The 21,650-nt window shown below is 41.6% G+C and overlaps 1 long non-coding RNA gene across 1 annotated transcript; it reads right to left on the reverse strand.

Annotated features, from left to right (window-relative positions):
• Positions 1 to 501: 501 nt before the first annotated feature.
• On the reverse strand, positions 502 to 20,758 carry LOC114011110 (uncharacterized). The gene is made up of 5 exons (XR_003552867.2): positions 18,591 to 20,758; positions 17,367 to 17,439; positions 14,975 to 15,215; positions 7,914 to 8,097; positions 502 to 1,927 (listed from the first exon to the last, which is right to left on the reverse strand). It is a non-coding gene; the product is annotated as an uncharacterized LOC114011110 (long non-coding RNA).
• Positions 20,759 to 21,650: the final 892 nt, after the last annotated feature.

A 21,650-nucleotide genomic window follows, 5' to 3' on the forward strand; every position in this document is an offset into this window, starting at 1 on the left:
AAGAAAATGGAACAAAGCTAATGGTGAACAAGCTTTCTAATGCTCTCTAACCTTGTGAGTCAAAAGAAAACTTAATATATTACTTTGTATATAGTCACTGTTTTGAAAGGCTCTTGTCTGATTGCTGTATTAAATTATGGAAAAATTAGGTTAACAGAACCACACAAAAGTGTTAGTCCATCTTTCTGCCAATGCACTGTGTTTTTTAAATCCTTAACACTTGATGTCCCACTCTGATTGCTGTAAAACAAAGTGAGGTGGTGTGCATTTTACAGTGTAAAAGTTACCGCTCTCGTCCTGACTTCCTTTCATCCACGGCAACTCTGGTGTCACCAAATTCTTGAGCGGCACTGGAGCCCGAGATGAAAACACACTGACTATTGCTGTTGGGACATCCATCTAGGAGCTGGGAAAAAGGAAGGAAGGAAGGAAGGAAGGAAGGAACGGAGGAAGGAAGGAAGGAAGGAAGGAGGGGAGGGGAGGGAGGGAGGAAAAAAGAAATTGCCCAGTTTTTTTTATTTAATTAATCCATTTTCAAAATGGATAGGATCAATTTGAAAGGAGAAGCTTTTAAATTGGAATTAAGGTATCCACATTCCTTGTTAGGAGGCATTTCTCAAAATTCAGTAATGAGAAATAGTTTATCATGGCAAACCTTTGCAAACAGCTGTGGGAAAATTCAGTTATACAAATCCAAAGTCAGAATTTCCAGATAATCAATAATGCAGCAGCTAGTTTTAGCCTGGCATTTTTGATTCATCTCTATTCAGCTGCTACTGCAAACTATTCTCACCCCCTGCTCTGAATGGAAGAAGATCAAAGAGTTAATGATATTACTGACACCTATTACATTACCAAATTCCTGCTTTGCAGCGTGTTCGCTGCATTCACCGGGCAGCCTCTGCCCTCCCCTCCCATTTTAGGTTGTGCCTGTAAGAACGTACAGCTTGAAAATAATATTAAGTAACAGATTTAGTCACAGTTAAATTTCAAAACTAGAAGTTTTCTGCAAATCTGAGTTTATGAAGTGCATTCTGTATCGGCACATTACGGATGAACGTGAATGCTTTTTGCTATGACAGGATCAACTAAAATAAAGGATTCAAGACCATGCGATTTATTTGCCTTTATGTTCCTGAAAGCAAATGCTTTATATAAAAGTATGCTTTGTATAACTAAAATATGCTTTGAACGGTTATGTATACTCATAAAGCCAACACCTTCCTTGCTGACTTACTGTTTACATAAAATGCTATGTGTACATATGCACATACTCACTTTCTTGTGAGTCAGTAGTTTAATGTTATGTTTTCTTCTGCATCACAAGAAAGTCTGGAAGAAACTGGCATAGTCTTAAGGGAGCACATCAACAGCGTGGTGCCAAACATCATCAGATTGTGACTAATGCTCTATTTTACATCTTAAATGTTTTTGTCTTCTATTTGTTTTGTGCTATCTGAAGTTAGGCTTCTGAGTGGGCGCTTCAGAGCAAATATAAGCCTGTATGCTTCACCGCAGCTCGAGAGCTCTCTTTCATCCACAAATCCCCTCCTACTGCCTCCTTCCCATCTCCTCAGTGCCTTGGCCTCTCATGAACGAGACTCCGTCAGTCATTTCACACCTTTCTTCAAGAAGGCTCCGACTCTATCACCCTAGACATGTGAAACAACAAGATGCCTCCTCCAGACGCACTCAACACAAGCAGTCCCATGAGCTAATCTCCCGCCTCTGGGAATCTCAGAAAATGACTCACATCCTCTTTACCCTTCCTTTTTATATCTCTGTCCCTCCTTGCACTTCTTTCTCTTCCTGCTCTTTTTACCCGACAATGAGTTCGATGGGGTAATGCTCACGAATCAGGTTGTGTACAAGGCTGCAAAATCCATCCCCCGGGCATGACCGGTCCTTCAGGTCAAGAAGTCCATCTCTGCAAAAGCGGCAGAAGACCGCACATCACGACGAGTCCATTGCAGTGGCAGGCAATCAATGAGAACACAATAATACCAATGCAGTACGTACGAAGACTGTGGTGCTCACTGGTTTGGGGCTGCACCGTCGATAAGGTGCCAGCGACAAACCACTACAGTTGCCACAAAGCTGTGATTTTCCAAAACTGAGATCTCCAGCTGTATTTCTATTAAAACCAAAAGAAAACAGGCATTCTTCCTGTGCACCAGGGAGGTTGGATAAGAAGTCAAGTAATGCAGAACTTTTGCTGTTTAATTTTAGCATGGCAAACTACATAAAGCTCCTGTAAAATAAGAGCTCATTAGGGGCAAACCTGACATTGAAGGTATTTTTTGCAGCTAAGCTTCCAAGCCAAAATGCTCGTGTCTAAAAAGATGGGGGGGAAGGGCAGGAGAAAGTGTGCTAAAAATATCTGGCATGTTTTCTGTATTGAAAAGGGGCTGCTTAATAGAAAACTCTGCAGCATAAGATTTAATTCCTCTCTGATGTGCAGCATCACCTAACGTTTTAAGGGGTGAGATTTTAAGTTGCAACCTTACTTTCTTCCTGAAAGATTTCCAGATTGCCTGAAAAAAACCCCAATTTGCCAATGTACTGAAAGATACTAAAAGACTCAGAATTTGTATTTATAACTAGAGCCAACTCCTTGATGTTGTAGTTGTGAATGGAAGAAATGCAATTAGCATGTGAAAATTAAATAGGGAATATAGCAGTGCACAGATTTGACACCCTTGCCTGTGCTCTGTGATGATATCTCTGCTGCTCTGGCAGAGCTGACTCTTGACTACATTTCAATGACATTCTGTTTGAAAATACCCTGTTTAACCATGTCCCGGTATGCGCCATGAGGTTCCCTTGGCTCCTAAGAGAAGCAGAGACATTCCTACCATCTCTGCCACAAGCAGGATAAAAGAAGACTTAGCAAATCACACTATCTCCCTCTTTCTTCACAGGCATTATTTCATCCAAACATATATACAGATTTTTATATATATATACATATATATATATATTTTAGAGGCAGCATCCTCCAGAAGGTAGCTGAGAATGAGAATGAAAATATAACGGAGAAAGAACCTGCCTGAGCTGGGGGAAGCAGAAGAGCTGCTCCTGACATAGTTGAGCCAAGCAAACAGAGGGAGTCACAAGTGCCCTTAGTGTTATTCTTTTGGGAGAACTGAGATGGAGGAGACCGAATGATCTGCCACTTTCATGAAGATGGAAGAGCCTTCTTCCATGGGAAGTCATCCACCTCCATTTCCTGAGTCCAGTCTAGCAGCAAGCCCTCGAGACAGTATTGCACTATTACTCTATTTTAGTAAAATTTTCCAGGCTCAGAACAATATTCCAAGATCACTCCTGTGATGCCAGCAAAGTCTTTACTGGCTGAGCATAAACACATCCTCAGCAGTCCTCTGATGGAAATGCATCAACCACCAGATCTGAAACTCTGGAGCTGCAGAAGGATCCATCCCTTCAGGTACTTCAGATTCATACCAGGGTTGAGACAGAAACTCAGACATCACCTTTAGAGAAAAATAGAGGAGTATGTATTAAATTGGTTCCTGTTTTTCAACACATTCTTTTTTTCTGCTAAGTTCTTTTTGCCCTATTAGAAAGACATACTGGTTGAAAGAAAAGGAAGGAGACAGAGAAGTGCTGACTGACAGCAGTATGCCCAAAAAGCGTTCTTTTGAAGGGAACTCATAAAATATGTAGCCCAGCTGTTCTTTACTTTCTAATCAGGCTTTCTGATATAATGAAAGTTCACCCAGAGTGACACTTCCTCATTCATGTGATGCTTCTGTCAAGAAAAGGGAAAAAGCAAATAATTGAAAAAGATCAACTTTATCCATTTCAGCCTAACTGCGCAGGTGAACTTGGGAAGAATGATATTACACTAAAATCTGTGAAATTTTTGGCTTTTCAAAAAAACTCTTTTAAACAGCAAATATTTGTTGAACATTGATCCCTCTATTATTAATGATGCTAATTAGCTAATGAAATACTCTGGTTGTGCGGCTACATCTGGCCCTTCTATCTACCTAAAACATGAATAACCGTATCACTGTCCCCACTCACCATGTGATTTTGTACCACATGCCCTAGGTTACACGCTGAACGGCACCGCAGCACCTTGCACAGCACTGCAGCACCCTCCCCTGCAAGCGCCAGGCAGCGCCCACCAGTCTGCTGGCCAGACTGGCAGTCCCGGTGGCAGTGAGTTTGCAGAGCGTGCCAAATTTAGTCATGCATACAAGCATCACCTCGCTGACAGCTACAGTATGATATTCAGGGCAATTAGGATGATGTTATTAATGATAATCAAGAATTGACATCACCTCCTGCTCAGCCCATGTTATTTAATATAAAAAGAAGCTCAATTATTTCTGCGCTCAGAGTTTGGGTTCACGTTAAGTTGTTGCAAGCGGCAATTAATTGGGGCTTCTCATTTCGGTAGGTTAAAAAAAAAAGGCACTTGGGTAGTTGTTTTCACTTTTAATAAGAGCGCATTTTACTGCTAAGGTCAGAAGTGTGATATATGTTCTATGTCATGTTACAAAAATAATGGTGTATCAGGTCATCCGAGATATACGGGGATAAAAGGGAAAAAAGGGAAAAGCAAGATGGAGAGACAGCTACAGGCCTGCTGTGACATACAGTCGTCCTTTTCTGTGCAGCCATCACTGACATGCCAGGTTGCTAAATACCCTGGAAAAAAACCCACACACTAAAAAGAATTATTTATTGTTTTGGATTGTGAAACAAAACTCCTTTGTAGATCAGGCATTTAAAATAACTGTTTTGATATTCACGCAGTGCTGAGCAGTGAGGCAGCGCTTGTCAGTGCTTCTTTTATAAAACACTCATTTCTTAAAAAACATCGCACTTCTTGTCACTTAAAAGGAAAAACGTTTAAATCAGCTTGTCTATTTTTGAAATGAAGATCAGCAAAAATCAAAACAAAACAAGATGTTTCAACTATTTCCAAGTTCTATTTATACTTCTTCTTAGCAAAAAAAATATTTTGCCTTCCAAAGGAAAATCCAGGAAAGCCCACATTAAGAATCATTGTATGTTAAACCCAATGTTGCTAATTAGGCTGTTGTGTTGGCGCACAGGCTGGGTAGTGAAGATGCATTAATTTTAAGAGTTAGGAAGACATTCAGCAGTGTCGTTTCCCGTGGCTTTCTGGGTAGCACTCTGAGGAGCACGGCCTCAGTCACCTTTTATTTCTTCCTATAGCAGGGCCTTTGGTTTGTGGTGGCTTTTGCACGCCCAGAAGCAAAGTAATTTGCAGAGAGGTGTCTGATTGTCCCATCCGCCCCAAAGTGGGCAGATAACCCAAGTCGCGGGCTAATTGACAGTTATCCAAATGAAGTACTGCAGACCAGACTCCAAGAGAAATTCTTAGCACCTTACTCTGTGAAATCAATGAGACTATTTGCAGAGTAAGAGCAGGGTCAGACAAGCTTGTTTCTGTCGGATGAATTGCTCTGTCAGCCAAAACGCTGGGAGAAGGCATCGGCAGGAGCTTGCTGATGCACCCCGACCCAGCACGCTCTGAGCGCGCCAGCCAAGTGCCCATCCTATATCGAAATGGTTTTGGCGGTGACTCACACATTTATTTAGAAATGCAGTATCTGCTCTTTAATTCATTGGCACCGGTGTTCAGAGCAGCCCTGCCAAAGTCACTGGGGTTACAGGACTGTGAGAAGGGAATCAGGCCAGCGGTATTTCTGAACGAAAGCGATGGCTCAGGCTAAACAAATCCAGCATCCCATGCAAAAGGCTGCTCAAGAAAACATTTTTAGGCAGTTGCAGTTCTGCTGCCTATCAAGTGCCTCCCCCCACAGAGGCACCCGTTGAACTGCCTGTTTCACCGTGGTCAGGCCTGTGCTAGAGGCCAAGTCCATCAGGCTGGTTGCTAATGCCAAGCCAAGAGGTGGAGACCTGCAGGGCTTTCACTCCTTCTCGTTGACTGATGGCCATTCTGAAGCCTAATGCAACATACAATGTATTGATGTTTGGGAGTTGCTTGCTGTGATTGTACGCTGCCTGTTTGCAAAACCTTTGTATAGTAACTTTGCTAAGTATGTTATATGGTATTTTGGTACGATGAGTGCAGTATGGTGTAAAGTACAGCATTATGAACTAGTGCCATCTATCAAAAAGTCAGCCTAGGTGCTGTCAAACAAAAACAAAAACAAAACAAAAAAAAAATAGGAGAAAAAAAAAAAGGGTGTATTCCAGTTCTTCCAATTCTTCAACAGTCTTCCAATGAAATGTTTGATAAAGAGCCAGATTACTCAGGTTGCTAGTGTACTTTTGTAACAGCCATCACTCCTCCAGCTTCCATCAGTACTTGTTTGCCCCTGGAAAACTAAGAATTGCAGCTTTCATTGTAAATTGGGGGTGGCGGGGGGAAGCAATAAAAATTGCAACATACTAGCCAAAAAAACATTTCCAAACAACCAAAACAAAAACCTGACATCTGAAATTCAAAGGCAAAAGATGACCGTGATTACAAAATATTCTTGGGTCAGCCAAATAACTGACCTTGAGAGTGTGAGCCATAGACAAATATTTCCTAGGATCTGGGTTCAGTCATTTAGCAAGCAGGTGGTGTTAATTCCCATCTCTTCAGGTCCACCAGCACTGCCCTCAGCAGCACCAGGCAGCCCCATAACAAGAAAATGAGTTTATGCTTTGTCTCCAGTTTCCTTTCCACCAAATCATTATGATGGCTGCCAAGTGAAGGTCTAACATCTAGGGATCATGCTTTTTTTTTTTTTTTTTTTCCCCTTGGATATATCTGCAATTCGCTCTTTATTCCAAGTCCCAGGAAAGGAGAAGCAATGGCTCCAGCAGCATCCCTAGGGACTTGCAGTTACTGTGGAAGTCCCAAGAGAGCCAGCAACATTGAGTTTCCTAATGTGTGATCCCCACCTAACCTATTCCTTGACCTGAAATTCACCCACCGTACTTAAACCTAAATATTTAAAGACACACAAACCAAGAAGAGCCTAAAGGAATGACCTCAAAGCATGGATCTAAATGCAGGTCAAGGAAAGTCTCTAAACTGGCAGGTAAAGAAGAGGTACTTGAATCATTAATTATTGCCATCTAAGCATTATTATCCCCTCCTGTTATTAAAACATTTCATAGATGACATTTCAATGAATATGTGGAATTACAATTACACATAGCCTATACTTACGAAATATTAGAATTTCAAGTTTGAGCTACTCTGAGTATTTGAGAAATTGGGAGGAGGGGAAGAAGATGTGTGATTATTTCTAATTATCTGCATCCTTTTATTGTGTCACTTGAAAAATTCCTTTATACTTTGAATTTATTTGTCAGTTTGTTGCAGAGTGCAAATCTCTCCTTTGCAGCTCTGAGCGCTGATAAATCCACATGACAGTACGGTGCTGTGCAAGCATTTGAAAATAGCATAGCCATCCACGTGTGGAGGTGAGTTTATGTGAAGGTTATAAACCTTCTGATCAACCCCAAGGCAATTGAACCAAGCGTGCTGCTGGGAAACATGGCCATGTCACTCCCTGAGCTGGGCTGGCTGGTACAGACACACCACCGGTACCTGCAGAGTGGTCCCACTGGTTCTGGTCCTGGGATATTTTCTGTGTCCTACATTACGGTGCCCAAAATCTCATTTTGAAAAGAAAAATAGTATAATTTATACTGATTTAGAGGCACAGCTAGCGGGTGAGGAAGAGGGCACTGGAAAGAATAAGCCAACAAGAAAATAAAAAAAGCGCCCTTTGGTGCTGTTGCCTGAAGCTTCACTGACATTACTCATTTCTGCCAGGCAGAAGGTTTGACTCCAGAGAATGTCCCACACACCGTCACCATATTTCTTCCATTGCTGCTACAGCTACATGATGTTGCAGCACCCTAGGACAGCGCAAAACACAACCGACTCTGTTCTACCTGAGGATTAACTTCTGTGGTTAACCACGCGCCCGCCGAGTCTGACAGAGCCGTAATTCTGAGTGGCTTGTTCTCCCCCATGAGCATTGCTGCAGATCGGTCAAATCCATCACTCCTAAGGCAGAATGCCCCCTCCACGAGAGGATGCCCTGCATCCCTGGTGACGCAGCAGCACTGGCAAAAACAGCCGGAGGACACAGGGTCATTGCAGCTTGCGCAAAAGTTCGTACAGCCAGTGGGTGAACAGTTGTGTGCATCATTCCAAAACAAAACCATTTTGGAAAATGTTTTCTTTACATCTGACCTATAGAAATAAAGCATTTTCAAATACAAACCAAACCTGATATTTTCTTCATAATGTTTTCTACACTAGACTTTTTATCACAATCAAGTCCCCATCTGGGAGAAAACATGAAAGTTTTGGAATATCCACCAGAAGGGAAATCTTCCTTTTCATTCAGCGCCAAGTCACTGTGCACTTAACACACAGTGAGAAAATAATGTTATATCTGCAGCAAGTAGGCTCTCCAGCTATGGAATTCAGAATTTTTCCCTGCTGAATTTACACAAAAGATTTAACTTACTCAGTTTAGCTTTTAAAAGGAACTGTTTTCCTGAGTTGGCATTTCCTGTTATGAATTTGCCAGTGCTGCTTTCTAACATCCACCGCACCATCACGTATTAAAAGAGCCCGTCCCAAATGCACTCTAGCAATATAAGTGTATCAGCATTTGCACACGTTTATCCAGCTGTCATTTATATATACGATATTGTGGGTCCCAGGACTGCTTTGGAACAGAAAATACTGCCTGTGATTTTTTTCCAATTATTTTTTTTTCTTGTTTATTCCTAACAAATAAGAAAGTCAAAGAATAATTAAAGTGCAGACCAGAACAAAAATAACCTCACAGTAAACAAGTGTGCTTGAGCAATATAAATGATAATTTATTTTACAAGCAGAGATTAAAAGAGCTTGGCTTGTTCAGCTTCTCAAAACAATAGCTAAGAAGGGATATGGCTGTTCCCTATAAATATATCAGGGTATGTAAACATGAAGGGAGAGAAAAATTACTTAAGCAACCAGTAAAATATTGGCACAAGGACAAATGAGTATAAACGAGCCATGAATTAATTATGGTTAGAAATTAGGATAAATACTTGAAAATAGAAGAACCTGTGCTTCCAGGCTGATCTATTAAAAACCTGAGCTGCCCAGTTGCTCTGTATTCAGCCTGAAAAGGAGTGCGCTGGTCTTATGACTTACCAAAGTGCATGTGTGGGACTGCACGAACATGTGTACATCCAACAGGTATCCTGTAACATATATGTCCTGGCATGTATCCCATCACATATACATCCTGGCATGCATCCCATAACATTTACTAGAGAGCTATAAAGGTTTACTTCATTCTGCAGGGCGGGATGGGGGGTGGGGAGAGGGAATAATTCATATATTTTAAAAATTAATAAATTATGCCATCTGATTTTATAGAACTAATTTTAGGTGCTGTGGGGTAAGACTCACTAACCTCCTCACAGTGGAAGAGGATGAATGAAGATCCTGCCCCTGGACTCCCAGACCATAAAAATCCCACTCTGTTCACATGCTTCCCCAAACCCGAGAGCACTTCTTTTTTCCAGGTGGAAAACATACTCTGACCCAAAAAATAAAATAGTAGACATTTTATTATGGCACACTCAACATGTTTCAGAGACATTGTGCTCCCCCAAGGTCATGCAGGTCCTTGTTTCCCCTACCATGAAGCATGTTCAAGCCTTTTATAACAGCTAGAGAAATTGTGGGGTTTTAAGAGAAATATTTCTTATGCTTGATTCTTTATTCCCCACCCACTTGTAAACTGTTGGTAAATGGATTTTAAAAATGACTGAGTTCATCCTACACTTCAAATTATTCACAAACGTGTCCAATAAATAATTCTTGTTCTGCAGACTGTTTGTAAAATGCATATTTATCTGGAATTGAACATTCATGCTATGCAGCTAATTAGCCTTCACAGAGGGCTTAAGCAGGCCTGAAGGGTGCCTAGGGCTTGCACTAGCTGTCAACACAGGGATGCGTTTCCCCTAACTGAATTTACATTTATAAATTTCTTGGACCATTTTATCTGGAAATCAAATCACCCCCCGCCCCTGCCTCCACCCCCAGCTTCCTACTTGGAGCTCAGTACAGTATTTGTTTGTTTTGATTAAGTCTCTCCCAGAATAATGCAACACATTCGTGCTCCCTCACTAAGTTAAAACATACTTAAAACTGTGTCTTAAATTCAGTTTAGAAACAACTTGGCCAGAAAAAAAGGAAAAAAAAAGTATAAAGAAAATACATGTCTTCCACTCAGATTTCATTAGGTGTTCATCTCTGAATTTTATCCTGTGTTTGACTTTCTCCATACTTATCACTTTCAGCTACTTTTGTTTAATTTCTGCATGCACTGTGCATTGTTTAACTGTAGAACATTTAGGTCTCTTCAAATGCAGGGAGACTTAGCCACTATTTAGTGTGACTATTATCTTTCCAATACCAGTCCCATTTATGGAAAATACCACATCAGGTTACAATGAAAATATAAGCTAGGTAATTTATAAAAAATGAAGGAAATCTGTTTGGTTCCATAATGTCACAAATCAGGCACGACCTTCAGATAAAAATTCTCATATTTGCCTGCTAGGAGTTAATACACCTCATATAAGTATGCTTTTTGACTCATCTCTCCCTTATAATTTTCATCAATATTCAGAATATTCATTTGTCAACTTCTTTTACTTGTCAAGAAAATGCAAATGCTTTCAAATGTCAAAGCCCTGCTAGAACCATTTTGGCTGGAATATTTTTTAAGTGTTGGACGGTCTTTTAGCGGAAAGCTCTGGCACCTGCCAGATCTTTCAGACGTGTTAGACTTTCCGTGTGCCAGTACTGTGAAAATCTGGGTGGCAATAACGGAACAGATCTCCACTGCACTGGGCTTTGGACAAGCTTTAAAATGATGGACCGGTATTTAGAAATATCTGTGCCCAGTTGTGCCTGCAAAGATAAACTGCTGGTGTTGAGAGAAATCAGAGCTTCTGTCCAACAAACAGCCGTGGATGCCCCTAACTCTTCTAATAAAGGCTATTAAAATTATATTTTGAAGAAAATAAACCACTTTTCACATCAAGTGAGCCTATATCAAAACACATTGCTATCAAACCCAAATTCTGCCTTAGTAAGGAGAGCAGGACCAGGCACCTGTGAAAGCCGCAGGTGTATCTAGATTTAGGAGTACCTTTTCAGCAGGGCGTGTTTATTGATATTCTGAGAAGTGCTGGACCGCTTGTGGAGATGGGGCTTTTCCAGGCAGAATTGCTGACTGGCAAATCTCACGTAGTCCCGCCTCGCATTAAGTGCCTGCTTTTGACAGTGGCACTTCAAGGAACGAGTCACAAGGCAGAAGCTTAGATCATCCGAACAATGTAATTACGGAGGAAGGACACGGCAGGCAGAGAGCATCCGGATGCCACCTCGTTTTATTTCTGGAGCTGATGAAAGCTGCAATTTGTTACTTAGTTAAACCTTGCAGATTAATGACCTATCAAATCAGAGATGCTGTACACTGCATCAAAGTCACAACCACCTTATTCAGATCCCTTACCTATTAAATCAAATCTGTACCTGAGCAAACCACATCACTAGTGAAAAGCATTACCCGATCAACCACGCTGAGATGTCTTTAATCGATATCGTCACCCCAGCCCTGGATTTTGTTGTCCTGAAGTCATGCAGGGCGGCTATGACAGCGCAATGCCTTACGGGCAGATGAGTTGCTTTGTTGTAAATATGTTCTTTCTACAAACGTGCTTTATAAATATGCACCATTTGGTATAAAGACGCACCATTCCTAGGCTAATCTCTGGAAATAACCTAAAAGTCCCATCAGTGGCTGCTCAGAACATGAGAATATGGATGACGAACCCCAGGAAATCCTCATTTTGAAACCCAGTTTCAGAATAAATCATCACAAGCTGTTGGAGAAAGCTGTAAAATGCATTTCTACAGATCAGGCTCTCTTCTGTGTAGCACACGTGTGGCTGAGTTTGATGCAGAGAGATTTTAAACCAGCTGGGTGAGGTAGAGAAGAGTTTATGTACCTTTTGCACATACAAGCAATGACACTCATGGAAATAATGTTTGAGGTTTTTTTCCCAAGTTAGTTCAGGGAGTGTTTTGTGAATCAGGTGAATCAGCCTTGTGAGCACCCAGAACATTAATACCTGAACATGCGTAAAATGTAGGTACAGATCTTGGAATAAAAGGAATGGTGGGAGGACAAAGATGGCAGAAAGAAGTCAGAAATAATGGAATTTCTGGCCATGTAATGTACAAGAAAAAGCAAAACATCAGCTAACGTCTTCATGAGACCTTGCAGGGCTGTTACCTGCACTGCACCAGCCGCTGGCACCTGTACTCAGAGGTGGAAGGAAATTGCGGTGCAAGAGAAGTCGGAAAAGAAAGGAACTGTCCAGCTGGACTGTCTGGAGGAGCGTGGGTAGATTTGAGTATTTTGCAGGTGTTGGAGCAAAAAAATAGTACAGCCAGGTTTGTGATGCAAGAAGAGGGATTTGACCAAATTTTTTCCCCAAAGAATGAAATGCCTGATTCATGCTCTGGGTAACCTCACTATGTGTCTTTTGAGAATATTGCATGAAATTCTTAGAAGGAGCAGTATCCTAAAAGCACCAAGTGTTTCTGCAAGTCGGTGACTCCCCCTTCGTTCTTCTTCCCTGTATCTTGGGAAACAGCCTACAATTAAACTAATTTCCAGAACATTTTATATATATATATATACATACATACATATATATATATACACACACACACACATAAATATAAAATATATATATTTAATATATAAAGTTTATATATTAAAAAAATGCACTTTTCTTCCTACAAGCTCTGGATGGCTTTTGGATAGCAGGGCTGCATGGGCTGGGGCTGTGCACAGCTGCGAGCAAAACCACAGCGTTGCCATCAAAGCACGGAGACCATCGGGATAAAATAAAAGGATGGCTCTGCTGGGGGAGCAAGTAGTTTTCAGTGGGGGAGAGAAACATGATGCTGCAGCTCACTGTCTCCATAAGGGAAGGTGCTGAAGCGGAGGGAGGGCAATGTTTGCTTTGGAAACACAACCCACACAGAACCTCATAGCAGTTGTCCTTGGAAACCGAGCTCTGGAAGAACAATTTCCAGGATTAAACAGTTAGGTGCAATGTTAATACTGCAGGCTTAGTCTGATCCTTAATTTTTGATTTGGACTCACAGACAGGCAATTAATTTAAATTAGGCAGTATCAGAAGGGAAGCTGTTGTAGCAAATTTCTCATCTGTTAATTTAGAACTAGCAGCATTGGTATCCAGTCAAGTTTATTTTAATTTATGGCATATTCAGTCTTCTGCTCAGAAAGAAGAGCAGACATGGAATTGACCAGACTTTTTCAATATTATCTTTCTTTTACCTTTTAATTATGTGGCACTTGCTTTCAAATGCCTGGCACACAAAACACGGCTGAAACGAATGGCAGAAGCAGTAAAATTCCCATACTGTTAAAATTGATCAAAACCTGAGTATCCTGGGTATCGGTAGAATTTCTTTCCCTTTACTAATGAGCTTCCTACAGTCTATAGGTAGGGATCTTTTTTAATTTGAGTATTTCTTACAACAAGTATATTCTCCCAGCTACGAGAATACGTCCTATTACTGGAAATGTACTTGACTTCCTTTAAAAACTACACCTGGTTTCAGAAGAAGGGTAACGTTGGAGGTGGAAAGTGGAGAGCGCTATCATATCTGTTTTGTGGAGAGCCACACCTGTCCCCAGGGTTTGGTCTGCGGCTGAACAAAGTGCCTTGCCTCAGCCCTCCCGCCCAGAAGACTGGTTTTCTTAATTTACTCCAGCACCTGCAGCAGACAATAAAAGCCTTACAGAAGCAGCCTGCCACAGCAAGGAAGGATCTTCCTGACTTGCCGTTCAGTTTTCAAATGGTACGTTACTGCCTGTAGAACAGGGTTTAATAGGCTCCATTCCCAAGGCCTCTGACTCCCCCTTACTGACCTGGGCCCCCAAGTTCTGCATACGTCTTACATCTGCTTGTATGAAGGATGCGGACTTTGCTAGAATAAAATCAGCACCCTTCGACCATTTTAGCACGTAAAAAATAAAACCCGTCAAAAGCAGGGCACTGAGGTTGCCAAGCTAATCATTGCAAGTTAAAGTGCCATCTTAAGCCAGCCCCCCCCAAGGCTGTGAATGCCATGAACGTAAAAATGAATTCACCGTGGACACAGACCCCCCCTTTCCCGCTGGAGCTGTGGCCACATTCCCCAAGCCTCTCCCAGCTGGGGGGTCAGTTTGCTGTGCCACCTCTGCTCACCGTGAGCTTCCCACATTCCTGTTCCTGCAGTGTTTGTTCCCAGCTGCCCCAGAGCTTTACCAGTACTGGCGAGCCAGTCTGTGTGAGCAGGGAGTATCACTACCCCTTTTGCGGGGGGGACCAGGGGAGCCAAGGAACAGGAACACAGGACACAGTTGCAATGATTGTGGTCATTAACAGCTACAGCTAATAAACCCAGCTGCCTTATGGCATCCTATAGACTCCTGCGCAACATATAAGCCAGGACCACGTCTGCTATGTAGGTAAATAGAGGCAAAGCTGAGAGAGAGTCAGGGGTCTGTGACGCATGAGCTGAGCAGGAAGCTGCCCGTACACCCCGTGCAATGCTACACACCAGGCATCTGTAGCCCCTCACTCTTACTGAAACCCAGACCCTTGATTAAGTACTGCCCAGCAAGTCACCCCATGGCAGTCAGGAGCCAGTTTGCTGAGTCTTCTGCTTAGGACGGATTGCCAGCTGGGATGGGGGCTCCTTTACAGCATTTATGTAGCATCTCATGTGCAAACACACACATCGGAAGAGTTCTTACCATCGCATTTCTCAGCTTGGATGTCTTGGCTGTACCCGTGTTGCATGTTAGGCACGTAATTTTATTTGTGATCTTACCTTTAAGACCTTGAGATGCGATCTGCCTTCTGGAATCAAGCTGAGACTTATCTCTTTGTCAGATCACTTGCTGATGTGTTTGAGGAAGTTTAGTGTTGCACTTCCCAGGTAAGGCAGCTCCCAGAGCAGCAGGCGTGCACTGAAATAGCCCAGGGAGAAAGAAGGCTGAAGGAAAGGGACTCAAACTGTCACCACCAGTCCTGGCTCCAGTTTTGCAGTACTCTAAGGCCACACGTCTTGCCTGCCAGGAAAAAGAGCGACAAACAGACATTCAGAGTAACTGTTTGTCCAGACTGAACCCCTTTACCAGGAAGGCTGGCTCAGGAGAAGCAGAATTAAACTCTCTACACCACTGTCATTCTGCCCCACAGGCAGCTGGATAACAATACCCAATCTGGGAATTCCTAATGCTTCCTGCAAAGAAGCTTTTTGATCTTATAGGAAGGCAACAAAGATATCACAGCAACTGGATATTGTTTTGGGGCACTAATTTTCACCTGTAACCTTTTCTGCTATTTTGGTCTTTACTAGGGGAGAAGTTACTTTGACTGTGCCATTTAAATTGACTAAGATGTATCACATTCTTCTAGCAATTCCTTTAATGCGCCTTCAGAGCATTATGTAAAAATTGACTAGGCAGAGGAGTTTGCTCCAGAGCTGTAGGCAAACAGATGCCTTGCAGTATCTTTCCAAACCCCTATCCCCTGTTGGAAATACCAAAGCTGCAATGTCCGCTCAATGAGACTGTCAAAGTCACCTCTCACCAGCAAGGACAGCGGGACGCAGCTTTCATGGACTAGGTCCAGTAATAATAGCATCAACCCTAAATTAGGCTCTCAGGTAGCAAGGCAAACAGCCAAGCAAATAGGAGCGTCAGGGAAACAAAATTCCACAGTCGTGACCCACTGCTGGTTTCAGAGGGAGAGAGAGATCTCCATCCAGGATTTCTATGAAAGTTTTAATTATAGGCAAAGTTAAGAGAGTTTGTCCTCTGTTTGTACTAAGCTCATTAGGGATCAAGAAGGAAATGTTTCTAAAAGCAGTAAATTACCTAAAGGACTCAGTTTTAAAAAAATATTTTAACCTACAGTACTGAATGGTCCAACCTGTTTTGATAAATACATGCTGTCCTTCAATATTACATGTATACTGTCCAAATAGTTCACTGATCCCCTGCGTCAGTGGTGGGAAGGATACAGTCTATGCAAAAGGATGCATACACATTTCTTTGACAGTTTTATTAGATATTTTAGTAAGCTCAGAGGAAAGAGAAGGTATGCTTCTCTTAAATGACAGCTTAAGTAAGGAAATCACATAGTTAAAAATGGTCTTTCAGTGAAGTACTGAAATTACAAATCAAATAAACAGGAAAGGATTAATTACATTCCTTATTCTTAGGAGAAAGTTGCTATCAAAGTTAGGTATCAAATAGATGATGGACATATTTCTATTGTCAAATATTTGGGAATATTTCTTCTGTGCCTTTTACATTGACTATGAGAAATGAAATCATCAGGTGAGTGTTACTTAGAAGCTCTGCTATACATCATACAATTGTTCTGCAGTGGTCTTATTTTATTAATGTATCGTACTTACTATTTCAAAAGGAACCTACGACGTAAAAGAACCCACCTGTCAAATTCCCAACTCCTCAGTGCGCAAACAAGGACAGCAAAGCATAGAGCTCAGGATAAAAAGCTAGATAAATAGCAGGTATACTGTGTTTCGCAAAGGTCTTTGAGGTGTTGAATACGTGTAGTAAAGGAATATAAAATTCCTTTGCAACATGCGCTTCTTAGTTTAATAACCTCTGTAATGCTGGAAATCCTTTTTCTCTCTCTCTGTGTTAACAGAAGTATTGTTCCTTGTACTTTTTTGCTTTTCCCTAGACAAGTTTAAGATGAAAATTAACAGCTGAAGAAAAACTGCGTATGAATTTAGGGTAGGGTACAACAAATGGCAGCCTGTACAGCTCGAGGGAGGGCTAGATCCGATACACCACCAGAGATAACCAATGATGGCAGAGCCCTGTAAGACAGGGCTGTATATTTTACCGATAGCTGGGTGAGAAATATTTTCAAATTTAACCACTTAGGTGCTTTACCTTTCAAGAAAAGCTTCTCACAAAATGCAACCTGAAGTGGAGGTGCTACACACGCTTTAAACCTGCCCTCTAGAGCTGACTGAAATTTTGATCTGAAGATGAAACCTCTGCATTATATTATCTCTGAAATCAAATAAAAAGTAGTAATCTTCCTAGTGCATGGTACTATACAAATACAGATCACAGGGAAGAAAAATCACAATGCTCTGGTTTTTTAAGACTACAGTACTGTGCTGGCTAAAGCTGTTTAAGTAAATACCTTGGTACAGGTACTCAAAATATAGTTACCTTTCCAAGTTCTGAAGTGTTCAAAAAGATGTATCAGTCAGTCTTAGAACCATCCTTAGCTGCTTTAGGTTATCTTTAGAGGTAAAAGAAAGATAAATGTTAAATATTTATCATATGTACATATGCAAACAAATACATTTATTCTTGCATATTGAGTTCTATATTTGAACAAAAAAACACCCCTTAAAATCAGATGATTCACTGGTTCTGAATGTATTTGATTTAATATTGATTTTCTAGGCAATGTACTTGATTCACTGGTTTTTGCATTTGATTTAGCAGATAGTAATTTTGACCCTGTATATGAGGTACATGGCATGGTAGGTGAAATGGCTGATAAAGAGGGATTTCAGCTGAATAGGATATGTATTTCATTTCACAGTTGACTTTCTATTTAAAATATTCTTGTTCAAGAGGGGGGAAAAAGGTGCTTTAACATGGTTTGTTGATTTCGGCACTCACTGTACTTTCCAGACACTGTCACGTACAGTAAATATTTTAATTACAATATGTTTCCTCAGTTTTTGTCTGTCTATTTCCATGTCTTATGCATTCAATATAATTTTACATTCCTGAATCCCTCCGATTCTCCATCTTGACTTTCCTACACAGTGGGATCCCTCTTCCCAGCTTGCTCTCCCTCTGTGCCAGGTCTCTTGGCTCAGAGTAGGGACAGCCCCCTCACTGCCAGTATTGGTGACTAATTTTTTCTTCTCATCCAGGTTACACCTCTGATTATCTTCTCCTGTTCATATTCACTTCTATTTAAGACAAGCTATTTCCATTGTTGTGTACCTTGACCTTTCTCCTTCCTTACTGACAGATCAGTACAAGTCTCACCATCACTCCTCTGTTTTGAATGCTCTGGGGTATTTTTTTCCCTTTGCTGCCCTGTTTACCCATCATTTTTTTCTAAATTTCTTCTCATTTTTCTTTTAATCACATATTCTTATCATTTATATCAGTCCAGGTAAACTCTGCTCTGGCTGGTGCCAGCCCTGACCTTGCACCTCCTGCCCTGCTTTTGTCTCTGTGGATCCACGGACACTTTCCCGGACACCTTTTGCTCACCTTCCGTCTGTAACGACTCAAAGGGGAGCAGAGGACAAACTGGGGCTGTCTCACCAGCTATGTCTCACCACAGTTCTTCTCCCTGAGCTAAACAGCCTTGTGGTCATTTCTCCCTTCACCCACCTAAGAGTTTAAACCTTGAGTTAGAGGTACCTGCATCCCGCCTCCAGGAATGGGGGAACACGGAGGGGACTTGGGGAGAGCATCCCTTATCCCTTGCCTTGGCTCAGCCTGCTGGAGTGGTTGTGCTGCCTCGGACTTCAGAGAAGGAGGGAGTCTTAAAGACAAGAAAAACTGGTCAAAAATAAGAGGAAACTGAAACCATCAGGGCAGAAAATCTCATTCAAGAGACACCTCTGAAGAGCTGCTGGGTCGAGGGCCACAAACACCCCAGCTGCAACAAGAGGACATGGGCTGGGACTCTCCACAGGCACAACCAGGGGACACAAGCTGATTTATAAGCCCAGAAGCAGCAGAAAACATAACAAAATGTTTGCAATTAAACAACAGAGAAAGATTAAATGTTTCCTTTAACCCCCTCAAACTGTATTAACGTGGCTGCTGACAGAAATTACACTGCCCAAAGCGGACCAGGTCACTTCAAGCCATTTCACGAGCCAAATCCAAGATTTCCCAAGGCGTTTTAATGATGTAAAAGTGTTTGTGTTCTGATGATATCGGATTTATCTCTGAACCAGAAAAAAAAAAACCCAACACCCAAATGTTTGAAAGAGCAAAGGCACTGTTTGATGTATATTGCTCTGGGAAACCTGAGGCAACCCCAGGGGAGAGCGGAAATGCAGCGGAGGTGAGAGGTGCGCACTGTTACCGTAGTACGGCACACTGCAGCTGCTTCAGAAGCCAAAGAACAGCTACAGCGGCAGTGCCTGGAGGTTACAACAGGAGCCTTGACCCTGGAAAATACATTTTCCATGAAGCTCCAAGAGCAAATATCATGAATTGGAGGCCAAACAAAACCCATGAGAAGAAAAAGAAGAAAATGGACTCGAATGAAAGGGACGTTTGGTCCTTTGGGGTCAAACACTATGTTTACAACACCTGCACTCCCATCTACACCATCATGTCTTGGAGGTACAAAAATAAAACATTTCACTAGGCAATATGAGTAAAAATCTGAAACATGCCTCAGATCCACGTTTTCAAATGTATCTATAGACAGAATAAGTACATAAAAACACTTCAGGAGTATCTCGCTTTGAAATGCCTAAGTGCCATGTAGATGGTTTTCAAAGTCTCACCAAAAGCCCAGCTGCAGTCCTAAGTGTGGAAGTACCTCGGAGAATGTGGGCGAGCATTTCTTAGGCTCTTTTCAAATTGAAATGCAATTTCTCATGTTCATGGATTAGCAATTGTAATCCTTCCTGCACCAAAACAAAGGCCGCTAGGGTTAAAACCAGAGTTTAAATAGTAGTATATTCCTGTTGCAGGATTCTGCATAAATAAACAGAACCCTGAAGCAATACCAGTTGTTCTGAAATTTCTACCAGGAAAGCAAATGGACCTAAGTAATATAGAAGAAGTAAAAAAGATGCATTTTATCCAATTATGTTTCATTTTGTAAAATTATGCAGGTTGGTAGTGGAATTATAAAAATGCTTTTTTTGGATATTCTCACTTTTGGAATTCCATCTTCATTCCATCACAGGACTACATACACATGGTCTACATGAGGTATGGGTCTCCATTTTCATCATTTTGTGATGCATTTTTCATAACGTTGACTTTTAATAGCAGTTGATAATCATTTTAAAGGTTAAGACTGTTAAAGGAAGAAATATTGTGCCAGATCCAACACCCTGAGAGGGCTGAAGCTGCTGCTGCTCCATGCCCCCAGGTCCAGCCAGCGGTGAGGCTGAAGGTGTGTTCCCAGCAGGCACAAGCCCACAGAGGGCTCGTACATACCACATATGTTCATCTATAAGTGGGCAGCCACACAGAGCACAGACACTTGGCACACTCACATGGGAACGGACTGACCAGTGTAGTGACCAGCCCACTATCTGCATGCAATCAGACCTTTTATCCACTTACCCCTTTCTTTTCCCACACCTGTTCCTCCCCAAATAACCTAAACCCCCACCTTCCTTAAACATCCCGTGATAAGTCCTGTGCAATCACAAACTGCTTTTCCCCTGCATCCCATAACGCGCCCTACACCCCGATGGTGGCCCTGGGAGCAGCTGTCAGCGCATTATCTGGGCTCCCTCTCCAGCCGTTATCTCTCTGAGCTCCTCTGTGGGTATCCAAAAGCACTTTTGTCACATAACCTAACAGATACTTTAAATAAATCTATCCATATTGTGAAATGCAATTACGTTTGACAACACAGCCATAAACATCCAGTAAAAAACTCTATACAGATAAAGTTACATCTACTTTGACTGAAAACATTATTTAATTGTGATTCTTTATTAAAATTTTTAAAAGTGGCTGTATAGAGAAGTATTTAAGTTGTCACAAATATAAACATGTTACGTATGTTCACGGATACATATTACTCTTGTATCCCTTTACAAGGGGAGGCTCTATTATCGTGCTACCTTGACACTCACAGCAATAGCACTGCGCTGTGGTGCATCTCAGTTTTCAGAAACTCACATTTGGAATTACCTCTCTCAGCACATTCCAAACCACAGCAGTCAGGTAGACACATTTTCAGCTTAAATACCGCTCTTCTATATTTCTGATTAATGATTTTTCCTTCAGTGTTCACTCTATCAACTACCTAAAATTTAAACCGGCTATCAAATCAATAAAGCCCTTCCAGTGTTCATTATTCAAATCTCAAATGCTTTTACTTCCTTCCTTAGAGTTTTTTCCCTGTCTTCCTTAGGCATATGAAGCACTTTGGAGATACGCTGCGAAGGCCCCAGCATATGACAGAATGATTTTTCGGAGTTTATGTTTGAAACGCCTTCCTTTACAATACAAAGTAAAATTCCTCAGAGTTGCAATTGATGAATTAACTGTGACATATATCCGAAACAACTTATGTCTCCGACTTAGATCACTAGCCCCCCTATAGACTGTAGGACTGCATGTGCGCCTTCATAAGTAAGTGGTCACCGTGACGTACTTCTGTGACAGGCCACTGCTTTGCTTTCTAGGTTGTCACTAGGCTTCATCCATATCCCATACCCAGCTTAAAGAAGACACGGAGATTTGACCCCTGTAGAAAACATTTAGTCTAAA

This window comes from Falco peregrinus, chromosome 11 (assembly GCF_023634155.1).
Source record: "Falco peregrinus isolate bFalPer1 chromosome 11, bFalPer1.pri, whole genome shotgun sequence".
NCBI lineage: Eukaryota > Metazoa > Chordata > Aves > Falconiformes > Falconidae > Falco > Falco peregrinus.